The following is a 19,183-nucleotide window of genomic DNA, read 5'->3' on the forward strand; positions in this document are numbered from 1 at the left end:
AATCAATTGGATCTAAATACTAGATTACAATGGTACAGTTTGCAAGGGATTATTCTGGCATTCTTCTGGCTTCCCTTCTGAGATTATAGACAGATTTACTACTTCTCAGAACAGAATCATACCCCATATTGCCTCCTCACTAGTCCTCAAGGCTAATTCTGTTCAAAGTAGGGAATCCCAGTCTTGGAAAAGAGCAAAAGGTCTTTGCTGGAGGCTGGGTAGAATTGATGCCAGAAAGGCCTGAGGATGTCTAGCTCCCCCTATCTTTGTGTTTTTAACCTAGGATCCAATGTAGGCTAGATTTGTGTTTGTTTATCAAATTTATATAGCCACTCGTCTTAGAAGAAAGAACTCTCAGTAGCATACAATAGTCTGGTTTTGAGGCGGTCAGCATGCTTTTTTCCACATAGAATGAAGGGAGAAATAATTGCTTTAAAAACCTGTGGTGGGTGGTGGGTGGGTAGACAAGATGCAGAACATCTGAATTGAATAGGATAGGATAGGATAGGATAGGATAGGATAGGATAGGATAGGATAGGATAGGATAGGATAGCATAGCATAGCATAGCATAGCTTAGCATAGCATAGCATAGCATAGCATAGCATAGGACAAGACAGGACAGAACAGAACAGAACAGCAGACTTGGAAGGGACCTTGGAGGTCTTCTAGTCCAACCTCCTGCTTAGGTAGGTAGTCCTATACCATTTCCGACAAATGGTTATCCAATCTCTTCTTAAAATCTTTTATTTTCATTTCTACCTAGTGGACTGCAGTCAGAGCATGAAGCCTTCATTATGAGTGCTGCAGCCCATATTACATATGAGTTTGGTCTGCCTTAGTACAGTATGTATCTTCCTTCTGGAGAGAAAGATAGCATGCTTGATATACAGGGCAAATTAGGGTAGCATAGAAATTATCTCTGTGTTTGTGCTGTTGTATATTTAATACATTTATATACAGTATAGAATATGGTTTCAGCCAAAAAAGAATTGATTCAAGCTATTTGTCTCCTGTCTCCTGAGGGTCTCTCTACAAGGTTACACTACAAGATGAGTAGCTTTTAAAAAAGAAAGAAAGAAAATATGACAATCCATCAGTAATTGCAGTACTCAAAGTGCTTGATTCACATCCTGTATTCTTCCTTTCATTAACTATATAAGCCATTGAACTGGTGGATACAAATAATGCCAAACAAAAGAAATGATTCCTGGTTAATCTATTATTAAGAATGAGAGCTTGGCTGTAAGTTAGGCTATTCAGTTATGGTTTTGAAAGATCTCTAACAGGATCTACAGAACTTTATTACTGGAAAAAAGGATAGTTTAAAAGGCCAAGCTAATTTTTCCCTGTCACAGCTTGGAATATTTGGGGCCACTCTGAAGCACCACTGTAATGAACATGGGCATGATCTCCAGCAGTGTTTCTTAAACTTGGCAGCTTTAAGATGGGCGTCTTCCAAGTCTGCAAAATGTTGGAAATGTCAACAAGCAACAGGTTCTTATTATCATATATGGTGGACATGTGCAGAAGCAAGGAAATATTGGACTAAAATAAGAGTATGGCTGGAGAATATGATACAACAAGAAATAGAATTTAGAGATATTTTTACTAGGTATTATCCCAGAGAAACTTAAGAAAGAGGGTATTTATTTGATTATACATGTAACTACAGTAGCGAGAATTGTATTTGCCCAAAATTGGAAATTAAATAAGTTACCAACAGATTAAGAGATAATAAAAAAGATTCTAGATTGTGCAGAGATGAACAGGTTGACACTGAAAATAAAGGATAAAGAGGAATTGGTGTACTTCAAGACATGGGGAAGATTTTATGAATGACTAGAGAAAGGAAGCTAGAAAAGAAAGTAAGAGAAGATACAGAACCCAAACGATGCACTATTAAATGAAAAAGGGAGGGGAAAGAAGGGGAAAACAGAAAAGAAAATATTAAATATACAAGTATGTATTCAAGAGCGATATATAAAGGGGGGAAAACATAGTTAGGGTAGATTAGCAAAGGTAAGGGAATAAGAAATAATACTAAATTATATTTGGGTTTGCGGAAATACCATCCCAAGAAAACATAAACTGAGATTTGAAAGAGGCACCTATAACAACAGAAAAAGAAAGGGAGAGAGAATGAGAGGAAGAGGTAAGGAGAGGAGGGTGGAAGGGAGAGAAAGAGAAGGACAAAAGGCAGGAAGGGGAAGAGGAAGAGTAGGAGTAGGGGAGAGGTAAGGGAAGAAGGAAGGGGAAGGAGAGGAGGAAGGAAGTAGAGAAGGGAGGGAGGGAGAAAAGAAAGGGAAAACAAGGTGGTGTTACAACAGGCGGAAGGGATGGTAAATAAAGCAACCCAAACTGTATATTATAACCTATTAAACTGAATAATAAATGTATCAGAGTGACAAATGTAAAGAATAATAACAATTATGTGAATGTATACTTAAAATCATATGTAAGAGAATAAAAAATTAAAAAATGGCAAAAAAGATGGGCGTCTTCACACATTCTAAAGTTGCCAAGTTTGAGAAAGACTGATCTATAGCACCTTTTGAGAATAGTTGACAAAACCTTGCAGTCTTTTTATGCACTTTAGAAAAATCTAGTGAAATATATGAACCCCTTTTCAGCATAAAATAAATGTGAAAATATATGTTTGTATAAAATAAAAAACAGCGTGTACTATAGAGGAAACCAATAAAATAAAATAGCTTGTGTTATAAAGGAAGCCAATTATCCTTGAATATAGTTCTAAAAATATTAAAAACATATATGTAATACAGTAATATATGTGCTTCTTTATGTATCTATTAGATCAATCACAAGACAACACTCTATTTAGGAAATAATAATTTTAGACCCTGAGATTTATTGGCATTACTAAACAAAACTATGTAGGCCACAGAGTAATTTATGCCCTGTGGACTCAAAAAATGAGACCATAAATTACTTTGTGGCCTACAACTATCATTGAATGAAAATCTAAACTTCAGATAGAGATTATTAGTAGAAATAAAGTTGTATTTTCTTCCCTCTAAGTTCGCCCCTGCACCCAAATAATTACAGAACTGAAAGGCATCCTTGGGCCCCTGCTAGTTGGGATTAATATCCCTGGTGTAAAAATAGTTTTAGAGAACTCAAAGGCAGAAAGACTTATGAGGAAAAGTTGCCTGTAGCTACATACTCCTTCGAGACAAGTACTGATATCAGGCAAAGAACATACATGAGGAAGCACCTAGAACGGAACCCCAAGGCCCACTACTTCACATTTTCCTCCAGCTTATGTGAGCCACTGATCTACACTTCTTTTATATAGTTAACTAGGCATGTTTGACACCTTCTCTAATAGAATGTCATAGGAGATTTTGTTGAATTCTTTGCCAAAATGAAGGCTCCATGTTGAATATAAATTGTTCATTCAATCAAAGAGAGAGGGGAGAGAGGAGAGAACTCCAGTTAAATTGAGATTGTGACATTTATGTGATAATCCTGAAGAAGCCATGTTTTTTGAGCTGGCTGGCCACTTTTATACACACCTATTCAGATTCTGGATGGACCACTAAGAGCAGGGAGAGTAGCTCAAACTAACTCTAGTTCTCTAATGGCTTTGCTGTCATCATGCTTAGGTGGTTTCTCCTAAGAGCCCTAGGAGAATAAGGAGTAAATACACAACAAGCAAAAAAAAAGTCAGAGTCTCACCTGCACCTTAAAATACACATGAAGATCAGGGAGGACTGTGAATAAGAGAGAAAATGGAGGATCTGGCTGTCAGCTAAAGATGCTATAGGGCTAATATGCATTACAAAATTCCAGTGGCTATTGATGGATTATATCTGATGACCATCAGATCATTAGTATTTCTTATACAGTAATTAACACACTGATGCTAAGGAGTTTTACTCCCCCTCCCCACCTGAAAAGAACTCTGTTCCAACTGCCAGTTGCCTCACATTCTGTTACCTCAGTTCAAACTGGCAGACGTTCCGCTCTTTCACTCAAGTCTGGGGCTCCTTATAGTACTAAGCGTTGATACTTCACCAAAATGTCTACAGTGCCTTCCACCTATGGAGCTGATTCCAGGCTCAAGGCAGCAGGAGCGATATTCCCTTATGATCACTGACCACCTCTGAGCCAACGGATTGAACCAGAGTGAACTGGATTTCTCCTGCATTGCCCAATCACATAGTTTCATCGCGAAGCACAGGTAACCAATTAGTCAATTGTAAGACAAGTAAAAGTTATAATTTCATAAACAATTTCCTTAAATTTTGATGGGTAAATAATGATAATCTAGGCAATTAGAGACATCGAGGTACCTATAAGCAAGTTACACACATGTGCTAAGCTCGTATCATGAGAAATAAAGTGCAAGCTGCTTTGGTTTGCGATATTGGTTAGAGAAGAAGGCAAGCGGCTCACGTGCCATAATGCAAACCAGTTACGAATCAGGAAAAATGAAAATGCTTGATTATTCTGATCAGGCTTGGCTGATTTATTTTTTGTCTCTGTAAACTGAATAAAAAAAGGAAAAAGAACCTTGAAAACAACACAGCCCTATATATTTCAATCAGATCATGGAGCCTGTGTGTGTAGGGCATCACGGGTATTTAAGATATTGCCAAGCAATGCATTCTTTTTTAAAATCTTAGGAGATTGCTGCTTAATATTTTGCTTAATTAAATTCCAGAAACTTTCCTTGACATTTTATCAAGCAGATTGATCCATTTTTACATTCATTCTCTCTGCCTCTCTCTGTCTCTGTCTCTCTACTCTTTTCTTACTCTTTCTCATTCTCTATCACTCCCTCTCCTTCTCCCTGCCTGCCTGCCTCCCTATTTACCTTCAAAGATGTTGGATATTTCATGTATGCTATATTTTTATAATATAAGAAATGTAACAATTACTCTTGTGTACTTTAGTTCCTGCATTTGATAAGCAGAATCTAGCCTTCCTTATCTTGGTGCCTTCCTGCAACAATTCCCAACAATTATGAATAGTATCAGTTTGGGAAGACCAACATAGCCAGATAGATGAAGAATAAGCTGTAGAATACTCCTCTGTTGAATATATAAAGTCTTCAAACCTAGCAATAGTTTGTGATTAAAATTAAAATTCTGAGTATTCTCCTACTTGCCCATATGTCTTTGTGGCAAGACTGCTGCTGAAATGCCTAAATGTGGAAGAGGTTCAAATCTTTCACATATGTGCAGTTTCTTTCTTGCTGTCAAATATATGCCTTTTTTTATAAAAAAAATGCCAGGATATATTTGAAATGCTTGGCTGAAGTAAGATTTTAGTTGGCTGCCTTATACTGTTGCATTTGGCTCCAAATAAAACTATTTTGGAGCTTCAATAAATGAATCTTGAATAATAATAATTATAATTTGAGGGACAACTGAGAGACGGAACAAGTTTCTTTCTGAGGCTGCAAAATGTAAGAGAGCTTTTCAATGGGACACTTGCAATTATGAAAATAATAATTTTTAAATATACAAATTCTCCAGTCTCTACAATAGGACAAGCATGAGAAGTACAACTGGAATAAAAAGAGCCTTTAGTCATAGTTTGGATAGAGGGAGGATTAGGGGAAAGAGAAGAATTGGGTTATGTCACTATTTGGTGTGAGTTTAAAGAAGTTAATTTCACCATGCCACAAATTCTTAATTCATTTAATATAATCTCCAAATTCTTTAGACTGGTATAATAAGGAGAGTCAATTGTGAATGAATCATTAAAATATGATGATATGAACTTGAACATAGATTGTACTTGGTTTGTTCTACTTGCAAAAAATCATTATGCCGTCCTTGACTGCAGGCATGGGGGCATAGCTATGCTCTCCTTGTATGGGACACCTTGTATGGGACTCCAAAGTGCCTACAAAATTAGTGTCTAACTGTAATTTTTAGAGGAGAAAAGAGCATGTACTAAAATGAAGTACAAAAGTCATACTCAATTGGAAAGAAAGCATAAATTTGACACTGGTCTCTTCTTTTAGTGTGATGCTGCAGGGGTACTTCTGGCTTTGACCACTGAATGCTTTAAATCAAATATAATATCAACAATGAAAATCTTTCATTTTTAAATTCCTCTTCAGTTATTATTACTTCAGTATGTCTGGATCAGCCATACATCATAGTTGGAAACTAAGTAAGCACTAAATTTTCAGAACCCAAGTTGGATTAACATCCCCAAACTAATGAAAATAGATGGTGAACGCGCCACAGAAAATTCTCCATTAGTGATAAGAGATGAAACAGAAACAAATTGGATCATAGTTGCAGTGATTGACATCTGTGTAAATTTGTATAAGTATTAACAACAACAAAAAACACAGTCTCATGTGCCAAGCAATGATTGATGTGCCTGATTACATTAGTCCAGTGAGAAAGATTTCTTTTATATGCATGATTTAATGCATTATACAATTTGAATTGAAAAGCAATGCAAGGGAATTAGCAACATATCCAATATTATATATAACCTTGATTAAAAGTAGATTAAAGAAGCAAGCAAACCAAAAACTATTAAAATGTTGAAACTTTTTAACACATTGTCCAATATTTATGACTTTAGGCAGCTAAACATGAGGACTTTTTTTACAGTGTAGCTGAAACTTTTTAACTGATGTGATTCAGCAAAAAAAAAAACATATTTACAAGAAGTAAAATGATAATATTTTAACTAGACTTACCAGATCTGGGCTACAAGAACAATAAATGGCACTAGATGGCAGCCAAGGTCCCAACCGTTCTCAAAACTGCCATCTAAGTATCATACAGGCCATATAAAAGTACACTCCCGGCACAAAATGGGTGCACGAAGGTTTAACTTTCTCTGGATTGAACTTCATAGAAATAATTTCTAAGCCCTCGTTAACAGGACCCATAAATGGAGCAAGAAAAACATTTGAAGTTATAGTGATACTAAGCATGTATCTAATATTGGCATTTGCAGGAGGTAAAATGATGTGCATTAAAACATCACAAAGCAAATGCATCACTCATGCATTTGCACTAAACCACAAGTTTTTTTTATCATGGCACTGGATGCCTATAATACATGCGTCTGTGTGAATGTAAGTTCAGAAAGAGGGTCATCATATACAAATGGAGTATAGACTTGAATTTATATTGAAATTTCCTAATTAATCTCAAAATAATCAGTAAATATACAGGGCTTTCATTATTAATGTTTGCTCAATATAGATTAAATAAAAGAAAATGTTCTTTAGGTGGAAGAAGGACACCTATCTGTTGATTTATGTGCATAACTTATGCAGTTTCATTTATCACTAACCTCCATTTGTGAGATTCAGTTGATAATATTCTGTTATTAAATATAGCATATAATTTCATTTGCATTAGCCCAAACAATGGTCTCCTTGAATTTGAATTTCCGTATTACTTTTCAAGGTTTTACAGTCAATATAAAAATGTCCTTCAAAAATTCAGCTCCCACAGTTTCCACAGCTCCCACATCCAGTAGGTCATAAAATGGGCTCCAACTCACTTAACAACTGTCTTGCTTAGCAATGGAAATTTTGGGTGCAATTGTGCTCACAAGTCAAGGACTACCTATAATTAAAAATGCAAACTTTTTGAACCTTAAGATTTCTAATATCATCCTTTGCCATGACTCATAAATATAAACTATACTTTTTTATTTAAAATGCCAGTAGATTTTCCTCGGTTGGGCTGCAATGTTAGGAGCAAAGAGGGAAAAAGTTCCATATCAGTTCTTCTTATACTTAAGTGATAAATTTAAATACAACAGAGCAACCTCATTTAATTCCTGTGACATAATATCTCAATCTATGATTTAAAAGCAATTTGTAATGAGGTTCATGGAATGTGGGAACTCTGTGTGAAACTAACCCCAAAAGTAATGACTACTAGGCCTATACGGTCAGCCAAAATAAGGATAAACTATCCAATGCATTAGTCTATTCACTCTGTTGCTCTAATTAATGTTTAGAAGAAGTCAGTATGTTAAATGCCAAGGAAAAAAGTCAAAAGGATAAAAGGTTAGCCAGAGGTTAGCAGGGAAACAAGGTTTCCTGCTAGAAATAACTGGCCCAGGACATGAAGCAGTTTAAATACTATTCTTTTTGTAAATACAATAATTTACAGTAGTTTTAAAGGGAAGTATCAATCTGGTTTAGAAAGAACAAAGTGGCTGAGGAGCTGATCCAGAGTGGCTCTTTTGTAGATATGATTTTCTGCTTGGTCACTGTATTTTAAAAGAGGCAAGACCATATATCTCTGCCAGATGCAACTGAGAAAGACTTAATAGAAAGACTGTAGCGTTTTATATTTACAAAGTCATTTACTTCAACATATGTTATTTCATGCCTGTTATTTCAGGGATGTGAGAGTTGTGTCACATGTTCAGCTTTGTTACAAAAAGTAGGAATGAGTAATGATGCTCTGAATCAGCAAAAACATAAGCGTGGGTATCTGGCTATAATCAAATTATTACACTTTTATATATATATTTTATTTTCAGAAACTCAAAAGAGCAATCTGTGAGTGGCTTCTAGTTACACATTTAAGTAAAGTAATATTCATCTGATTTTCTATTTCTTCCAGATAAATATTATCAAGCTAATATTTTATTGATTTATGTGGGATTTTTAATTTTATCCTCCCATAAACCATGAGCCAAGGTGGCGCAGTGGTTAAAGAGCAGCACTGCAGGCTACTGCTAGATCAGCAGGTCAGCGGTTCAAATCTCACCGGCTCAGGGTTGACTCAGCCTTCCATCCTTCCGAGGTGGGTAAAATGAGGACCCAGATTGTTGGGGGCAATATGCTGACTCTCTGTAAACCGCTTAGAGAGGCCTGATAGGCCTATGAAGCGGTATATAAGTCTACTGCTATTGCTATTGCTCCCAAGGAATATGGGGCAATGTGTTCCCTCAAAAGTAGCCATAAAAAAGTTAGATTTGCTATGTGATTGGTCAACTACTTCCCATCTTCCTTTAAAGACAGTTCCCCAAATCTCATTGCTCTCCTTTCCCAAGGGTAATTTCTGAAGTTGGGAATATTCTGTGTCCATGCGAATTCTCTGGGTGATACAGGAGCTGGAAAGATAGGCAAAGATAGGCGGAGTCCTTCGGGATTGGGCGGCATATAAATTTTATAAATAAATAAATTTTATAAATAAAGGGTTGGTATACCTGAAAAATGGACATGATCATTAGAATAGCAGGGAATAAAAATGGTTTATTAAAAATACACACATTTATTGTGTTTGCAGCAGGGGTGGGTTCCTACCAGTCCTTGCGGACCAGTTGGTCAGTGAACCCAGAAGTAATTAACTTCCGGGAATGGTGCGGCTAGAACTGGCCACCCGCAAAGGACCTCTCCAGACTTGTTTTGTTGAGCACTGGGCAACTGATGGTAGTTTGCGCCGGCTCAGCCACTCAAACTAGTGCCAGTCGCCCTGTTTTCAGCAAAGCAAACCCAGGGAGGTCCTTTGTGGGCGGCCAGTCCTAGCTGCTTGCGCCCGGCGCTGAGGCTGAAATAGAGCCCCAAAGCCCCCGCCACCACTGGAATATCTCCTGCCGCCGCCTCCTCCTCCAACAGCACTGCCGAATTTGCCACCCGACGCTGCGGCTGAGGTGAAGCCACCAAAGCTCCCACCGGCACCCCCGCCCATGGCAGCGATGCCTCCCCCTCTGCTCGGAGCACCTGAGCTGGACCCCACATTATCCCTCTCCCCTCCTCCTCCGCCATGCTTTTGAGGAGCCATGAGGCCGCGGGAGCCAGTAGGAAGGCGGTGGAGGGGGCAGGAGCAGGAAAAAAAGGCCTCATGGCTTCTCAAAAGCATGGCGGAGGAGGAGGAGGTGGTGGCAGCGGTAATGCAGGGCCCAGCTCAGGTGCTCCGAGTGGAGGGGGAGGCGTTGCTGCCACGGACGGGGGTGCCAGCGGGAGCTTTGGCAGCTTCACCTCAGCCCCAGCGTCGGGCGGCAAATCCGGCAGTGCTGTTGGAGGAGGCGGCGGCAGCGGATATTCCGGTGGTGGCGGGGACTTTGGGGCTTCAGCTCAACCGCAGCATCGGGTGGCAAATCCGGCAGTGCTGTTGGAGGAGGAGGAGGCGGCAGCAGATATTCCGGTGGCGGCAGGGGCTTTGGGGGTTCACTTCAGCCACAGCACCTGGTGCAAGCGGCTAGGACTGGCCGCCCACAAAGGAGGCTTATCAAGTTTACCCATCTTCTCCAAGAAGCAACTACATTTCTCTCTTTCTTTATCCTCTATGTTACTTCTTTTTCAGTTTGTACATGTTCCTGGGTGGTGTCTTTTTGCCCACTTCTATTTAAGGATGGAAGTCCTCCCTAGGAAAATGATTGCACCTGACATACTATTTCTTCTTAGTTGGTAGTAATATTTAGAAAAGCCCTTTCTCTACTTTTCTCTCGTTATTTTCATTCCCCTTGTTAGGCCCCGTTTTTCCACTCTGTTTTTCATTTGACTCATGGCAGCTGTTGGCTTCTTTAAAGACAATGGGGCCTAATAATGAAAAATGCCTGGAGGAGGAATTCTGGGACTTGTGGTCCACAAGTCTTAAAGCTGTCAGGTTTGAAGACCCCTGGGTTTTTTTCCCCTAAAGGGTTAGCGGTGCACGGATCTTGTAACTTGACAGCTTTAAGACTTGTATGCTTCAATGCCAGAGTTTCTGAATAGCTACTTGGACCGACCTAAGTACTAATTCATAATTTCATATCAGGTCACATGGGTGGCAAGCCACTCCCATCCGGTCACATGGGTGGCAAGCCACTCCCATCCGGTCACATGGGTGGCAAGCCACTCCCACACCCACAGAGTAGGTTCCAACAATTTTTGAAACCCACCACTGGTTTGCAGGAATATTAATTTCAGACATTATTTTCCTGTATTTTTACTGCTAAATTCAAATAAGGAAAAGAATCTAACCCCAATTTATTTTCTTACATGTCCTATTCAAGGAAAGTAAACACATTGTTGATGGGGGGAAAAAAAAGCAGAGAAATGAACATTGATCTTTATCAGCTAATTACAATTGTGCTTGTTCCAAAGAAGCAGTTCAACAGATAAAGAAAATTTACAAATTTCATCGCATTTCATGGCTGATGATTCCAAATTAGAGATTTATAAAATATATTATGTGTAAGAATATATTGGCATGAAAGAAAATAAACATATGGTGTGTATCACCAATTATTCATAAGTACTTATGTACTTATTAAATAAAATAATATTCTTGACTCAATAATTATATATTTTAATGCATCTTTTTTTTGTTTTTCTAAAGATATTTTTATCTGATTGTACTTTTTATTATAGATTTACTTTTGTTAGGTATTTTACTTCAGAAATTCAAGGTTCAGCAAAAATGTAATAATAGCATGAATAAATAAACTCCAAAGAGTGTGTTTGCTATTTGGCTCAAGCACAAATAGCCAAGTCAACTCAAGAAATAAAGAACATTTGGCAATGGTGCTATGAACAAAAGGACATACTGAAGACCTACTGAGACACACTTCGTAGCTGTAAATCCTTATACATTTTGCCACACAGGAACAATGGAGGAGAGGAACCAATTACATATGTGAAAAATGAGGAAGGAAGGAAGGAAGGAAGGAAGGAAGGAAGGAAGGAAGGAAGGAAGGAAGGAAGGAAGGAAGGAAGGAAGGAAGGAAGGAAGGAAGGAAGGGTGAGAATTATCCATTAGCAATGTAGGATACACAATCTGCTGTGACTTTATTCCTGTTATTCATGTAAACAAGCATGGAATGGAATGGAACGGAAAGGAACGGAACGGAACAGAACAGAACGGAACAGAACAACAGAATAGCTTTATTTGGCCAGGTGTGATTAGACTTGATTAGAATTAGGTATTTCTTCTCTGAAAAAAAATATTTAGAGGCAAAATAGCACATTATGCCATCGTTCCTTTATTGAAATTGTTTTGCTGTGATGGGATAAGAAGTAATAATTCAAACAACCCATCTGTCTATGTCTTCTATCTGAAAAATGAAGATATAAAGGCCCAAAAGAATTCTTCTGTGTGGTTCTTTGAACCTGATGCCTGGAGTAATATGAATACTAAATATTTAAAACATAAAAATTACTGACATGATCAAAACAATTCCTTTCTATGTAGTTCAGAGCATATAAAGCCTTTTGCTGCTTGTTCTAGTACCAAATATAAATCCTGAACAAGAGGTGTGGTATGCAGATGGAAAAACATTGGAGGTAAGGCAGTGCAGCGAAGTATGCAAACATTTACAGATGAAGGGAAGGAACTCCACACCTTTGGGAGCAATAGAAAATGCCATTGATAGGTTTCATTGCCAGACAGAGATTGTGGATTGAATGGCATATATATATATCACAGCCTCTTGTGCACACCGTAAAAAGATTTTCTTAATAAAACATACATTTTTGTTCATCGGTTGCTATTCATTGGACTGAATCAGTCATGTCATTTGGATCTAACTACATGTGGCTCGCTATCTCGTAGGGAACAGTCATTCATTTTAAAAATGATTGGCAGGAGTACATACTAACATTTGGTCCCTGTTAAACACAAGGATTTGAATAAATGATCTTTGCTGTTGTTTTCAATGAAGATTCCCACTGAGTTCAAGCAAATATAGAAAGTATGCACTCTGAGAATGCATAGCCGAATCTTGAACTAAATATTTTTCAAAATTCCTGTTCTATAGATTGTGAATATATCACTGACCATTTAACCTCCAGATGTGTTAAGGGTGGGAATTATGGGAAATGCAGTCCTAATTTATTACATCAAGACCTGCCAAATTCCAAGAAGAATGTATTTCAACTATAATTTTCTAATACAAAATATAGTTATTCCATCTTAGAAGCATGAATAGGTTTATAAGGATAACCAGATGTTAATATTAAAAAAATAAAATAATATAAAGTGGCATCATTGCATTCATCTGGAAGTATGATAAAGATATAGGCGTAGACAATGTAAATTTTTCTTACTGGAATGCAATTCTGCATGTATCAGCATTCTGCATCTATAAACTATTGACCAGTAGGGACAATAATTTAGGAACAGTTAGTAGAGAGCTGCTCTCTAGAAGACTGTCTCTATGTAATATGTCTTCTACTAGTGAGGCTGATATTCTCAGTGCATTCTTTCAGTCAGCCTTTTTCTTATGATTTTGAATTTTCCTCATGCCTGGTTAAACTGCTTGATTCCTATGCATAAACCAAATGCAATGAACCCTGCTACAACCCTTCCTCAACTTAGACCACAATGATGTCTACTTCCCATTCCACCACTAGTGAACTTGTTAAAAACAAAGAAAAGAAAGAAAAGGCAGCCTTGTACTGTTCTTTCAATACACCAGGCCTTCACTGGTCCACTGGTGACAGTGAAGAGAAAAAGACCAAAGGGAGTAATCCATACCTCTGGAGTAGGGGTGGGTTCCTGCCAGTTCTAACCTATAGAAGAGGTTCCACAAATCTACCATGCCATTTAGAACCGGTTCCATCTCCCTCCCCCCGCCCATGCACACCATGCTTGCCCCGCCCACCGCTCTCTGATTGGCTGGATCACCAATCGCCCCGCCCACCTCCAAGAATCCTATCTAAACCTTAAAGTCTTAAAGCTGTCAAGTTTGAACACCCGGGGGGGGGGGTTCTAAAGGGTTAGGGGTGCAAGAGTCTTGTAACTTGACAGCTTTAAGACTTGTGTGCTTCAAATGCCAGAGTTTCTGAGCCAACATTTTAGTTGCTAAGCAAGAGCGTTGTTAAGTGAGTTCCACCACATTTTACAAATTGGCCACGCCCACCCAGTCACATGACTGCCAAGTCTCCCCCACTTGGTCACATGGCTGGCAAGCCACTCCCACTCAGTCACATGGCCAGCAAGCCACTCCCACAAAGCAGGCCACACCTACAGAAGAGGTTCTAAAAAAATTTGAAACCCACCACTGCTCTGGAGGTTGACAAACTATGACTGGAGGGGAGAACATGCTTTTGCTGTAGTGCAATGTAGCCAGTTGGAGTACTTTCTAGTTTCTACCACAGCAGCACTATTCACACTGGCAGTAAGTCATAAAATATCATTTTCATTCAGGATGTGAGTACCCCATCCTGAATATGCATTCCTGCTCTCAAGAAACTCTTGGTAGTGGCAACCTATTAGGGCAACTTGGTTATAGAAATCAGTTCTCTCACCTCTGAATAGCTAGTGTAATGAGACTTGAACCAATTTTATTTATAAAATAGAGAAATTTATACAGGTAAAATATATACACATTTAAAAATGTACACATTTAAAAGGTTGATACAATCATCCTCTCTTTTCATTTCAAAATGTCATCTCATTTGTAATAAAAATATGTAGACAGTGGTGTTAAACCATCTGCTATACTAATGTAATGAACACTGAAATTACATTTCTATAAATATATTTCCTTATACAATAGTGTGTACAAAGAGTTTGGCTATAAAGGACCTTTATCCAGTGGTGGAAAAAATGGTAGTGGTTATAAACAACAGGCAACAAATTTTAAAGTGTTGCTCTTTAAAAGATTGTACCCATTAAGTAAATATAAAAGTAATATGTGTTATTACTGCGGCTGCCATGGAATTCGTTAAATAGTTGATATGAAAAGTATGCAGGAGATATTGAAGTATTTCCAAATTCAATGATATTAAGAGTAATATATCAACTGAAATTCTAATCTTCTATAAAATGCATAGTTAGCAATGAGGTTGCTCAAAATATAAATTGGGAAATAATCTAATGACTGTATGAAACATCCAGGCATAAACCAATGGCAACCTAACAAGTAAGGATGTAAAACAAAATCAAACTAATTTGCTATATTGCAATTTAATTCTATTGCTAGGAAGAAGAAAAGGAAGTGGAGAGAGGGGAAGAGGAGAAAAGAAGGAGGAGGAAGATGTTTTGTTTTATCTAGACAATAAATATTGTGTGTGAAGTCCACAAAATTGCTATGTGTTGGTATAATGGGGAGCACTTAGAAACCAATGAAGCTTTAAATCTCATTAGTACTGAACAGTTGATTCAGCTAAGTAAATTCCTCCATCCATTTCTAATTAAGCAATTATTGTCATTGTGAGTCTTCCAATGGGTTATTGGCTAAATTCTATTCACATTATCCCCATCAGGTTAACTTAAGTGGGCGCTTTATGTAACATTTATAATTCTGCTAAGTGAAGGCACACTAGTATAAAATAGCACTATGCAAATACAATTTTGAGAAATAAATGAAGCTGTGTTAAAATAACATACACTGAAATCTCTCAATTTTATAAAGAGAATTCTCCTCAGGATGATCTGATCCTTCTGATCCCAACCTGATCCTTCAAGTCTTCCAATTGTGTGTTCATCATTGCTATAATTGACTTTTTATTTCCACCTTTCCCAGCATTATAAAGCTCGATCTGAAAATGTGTCTAAAATATGGCCATTTGTGACATGTGTAAGAACTCTGGATTAAAATTTATTTTATGATCCATTTGTTGTTTTCTTGACAATCCCTGATATCTTCAGGAGTTATCTCTTATTAAAGAGACTGTACTTATTAAAGTGCATTCAACTTCTTTTATTCTATTTCAGACTTATTCTTTCCTTTTATACATCTTTTAAATAAAGTAAGTACAATGTGCAACATCTCGGGAGTTTGATATTCAAGATTTCTCTAGCAAATAACTCCTTCTTCTCACACAGCATACAGGGCAAAGATTTTAAATATTTAGTATATTTTCCTAGCCTGCCAGAATATTAGGTAGACAAGATTGCAGGATTACTGTCCCGCTTACACATGCACAGACCACTTGGATTTAACATCTTTATTGAGACTTTGTCTCCTCCCTTTCTCACCCAGTAATTCATCTGGTTGTTCTGAGGTTCCTGGCCTTTCCTCCTCCTCTTGCCTGTCCCATCCAGGTTCAAAGTCCCCCCACATCGTCCAAGTGTGCCCCCATGCACCCCCTAAAGTTCCTGAAGCTGGCTCTTCCTCATCATCCAAGCCAACTTCTGGAGCATCCATTATAGATACCCATTTTAGATGTATATAAAATTGGATATAAGGATAAATTTATACTAGTAATCGGCAGTTGTGGGATTTATTAACATCTAATTAAAATAAATGTTTAAGGCACACTCCATATAAAACAAAGCAGAAGGAACTGAAGACACAAAGAGGAAATCATTTAATTGGTGGTTAGCTATATATTTTTGGGTTAACAGGAAACATGTTTCTTAAAGTTAATTTTATTTATTTATGTAGAAAATTTATATTGCCACCTACTCGCACATGGCAACTCAAGGCTGCTTATAGGACATAAAAACTCAATATAAAAGAAATAAAATTAATACAAAATTAAAATAATATAATAACTAGCTTTTCTAAACTAGCCAGAAAGCCTAAATTCTAACTTCAAAAATTTAAAAGCTATCATTACTCCACTATATGCAGTAGATTATCTACAATGTTAATAAAAAGTCAATATTTGCTTTCAAGTCCTATCAATACATTTCTGTTTCAAAAAGTATATTTTCAAAACAAAGGAATGAATGATATTTTTCTTTGAATTAAATTTAGATTTTTGCCAGTGCTAACACTATAGTTTCACAGGAAAATTATAGAAAATTTCTAAAATTTGGCTCAGTTGAACAATCTTTGTAGGGCTAAAACTGTACCTACTCCCTTTCAATGTTAATTGTTGAATAAAAATTGTTTTGCTTTTTCAAGGTTATACTTAAAATTGAAACATTTAAAGTTCGCTAAATGAATTGTATTTAAAGCAAACAATACAATAACAAAGTAAACATGCTCATATACTGTTCACATGAAGCCACAGTTTATTCAGCTGTTTCTTGAATAAATCCCAATGTTCTGATTTCACATATATGACCAATGGATAAACATTCTTTAGAGACTATAGTGGTTGAGTACACAAAACACAGACAGTTAGAAATAAGCAATGGCTTAATGTACTGCATGAGCCAGTCCTTCTCTCCTCCATCACTATTACCATCTCCAAATAGAGGAGATTAATGTTAGTACAACTATAAGTGCATACTATTCAGATTATTTATTATCCCATTGTTTTTGCCAAGATCTTTGATCACGCCTTATAAAAGCTATTTCACTGAAACTATCAGTAAGTATGGTTATCACTCACAGACGCAATATCTTAGCTGATTCATGTATTACCATAATTGTATAGGCATCATTTCCCTAGTTCCTCCCATTTTGCTTTTGGGAAAGTCTGAATCTAGGACCACACTTACAATACAGAGCAAGAGCTTGGTTTCCCTCCACAGTCTACTAAAACCACTGAATTTTCAGTAATTGGAACAACATCCAAAAGGAAAGGAATCATGATGTTGTTACATATGGATCCTGAATCCGGAATTACTTCAGCAGCTTGAAAAGAATTGACTTAAAGTAGTTTACAGACTACGGTGCCAAATGGAGTCTCTATGATCCTGAGACATAAAATAAAAAATAATTCTTTTACAGGAACATAGTAAATAGTTGAATACTCTTTATCCTTTATAGCAACACGATCAGACATTTAGTAATATGGAATCTTCTACTGTAGTTCTGGAATGTATCAACTGAAGTTTAAGCAAAGCAATGCTTAATCTGCATGGAAACCATAAGTCCATCTAAATATAGTTCCCAGACCACCAATATGTAAATAAATGCACATCAAATAATACACATCCATTTAATGCAACAATGACAAAAGAACCTTGAATAAAACAATAAAAAGATTCACAAAAGAAGATACTGTATCTGCATTGGTTACTGTATGTCTACCAGAAATTCTGTTCTGTATTTTTAAAACTAAGGTATTCAACATTGGCTGTTGAAAAAATAAAATTTTGTGTCCATTATCCAGTTACCTGCCATAAAGATGAACACAGCAGTCCTTGAGTTAGTATAACATTTGTTGACCTGACATCTGAGCTGTTTTCTGTTACAGCAACACAGCAGTTAGTGCTGTTTCAACTGTTTTAATGCAAAAGAAATTAAGGAAAGCAATTAGTAGATTCCCCTGACTTCATTTCCCTTCCCACCAATTTCCTCCAGATCTTTTTTTCTCCTTTTTCCAGGTTCTCTTGCATCTGCGTGAGGGCCTGGCCTTTTCTCGTTCTATTAATTCCTTAACCTTGATGCTCAGTGAACTCTTTTGGACTGCTGCTGAAATTTATATTAAAGTTTGGGGTTCAGTGATTGATTCCTCAGTTCAGCTTGTAATTTTCTTCATGATCATAAAAGTATATTGCTGTGCAACGTAAATAAGGTAGTTTGGTTACCAATTATTCTAGAATACTGCAAGGTGTCAAGTAGTCACTGAAGGCATCTACTGGAGATACTTTGTTTTTCTCCTAATAGAAGCAAAGGCTTTGAAATTATTGAGATGATTTAAGCTAACATTTTTGAACAGTCAGCTATCCAGAGTCATTGACTGAGGTGGGTGGCTATAGAAATTGAAAATCAATCAACCAATCTTCAGATTCCTGTCCAAAATTTTGAGACTTACTACATTCAGGGCATACATTTCTATGGGATGGAAAGGCAACCATTTCTGGGATTCACACTTGTGAAGACATTCAATTGATGATGAATAGCTAGGGAAGGATTTGCCTTGGGAGAACATTGTGACTTGAGTGTTGCTGCTTGACTGCGATTCAGACAAGCATTCTCATTCCTTTCTAAGGTCTGTGTTCATACAGTTTTCAGGGACATGTGCCTCTATGAGTGTCCATATTAAAAGAAAATTCAACTATGCTGCACTGTTTAATGTATGAATTTAAAAATACAGACCTTGTTTCAGATGTGAGACTGAGCTGGATATATTGGTTGTTTGGTTGTTTTGTAAACAGATGCACTTTAAAACTCTCTAACCTATTCTGACTTTGAGGTAATATAGATCTGGAATCTCACTATTTGGACTGCATTAACTGGTATCATAGTAGTGTTTCTTCACCATCCAAAAGAAGTGTATTGCTTCTGACAAGTTCAAGCTGAAGGCTTTCAACTGACAGATCCAGTGGAAATGCAAATGAACATATTGTCAATCCACAGAAGAAATAGATGATGAAGTGAGGATAGCTCGCAAGAAAATGTACAGAATGACAATGTAAAATGAATTTGTGGCTTGGCTGG

Source organism: Thamnophis sirtalis, unplaced genomic scaffold (assembly GCF_051295495.1).
Source record: "Thamnophis sirtalis isolate CommonGarterSnake01/CBP01778 unplaced genomic scaffold, rThaSir2_p1.2 scaffold_2, whole genome shotgun sequence".
NCBI classification, from domain to species: domain Eukaryota; kingdom Metazoa; phylum Chordata; class Lepidosauria; order Squamata; family Natricidae; genus Thamnophis; species Thamnophis sirtalis.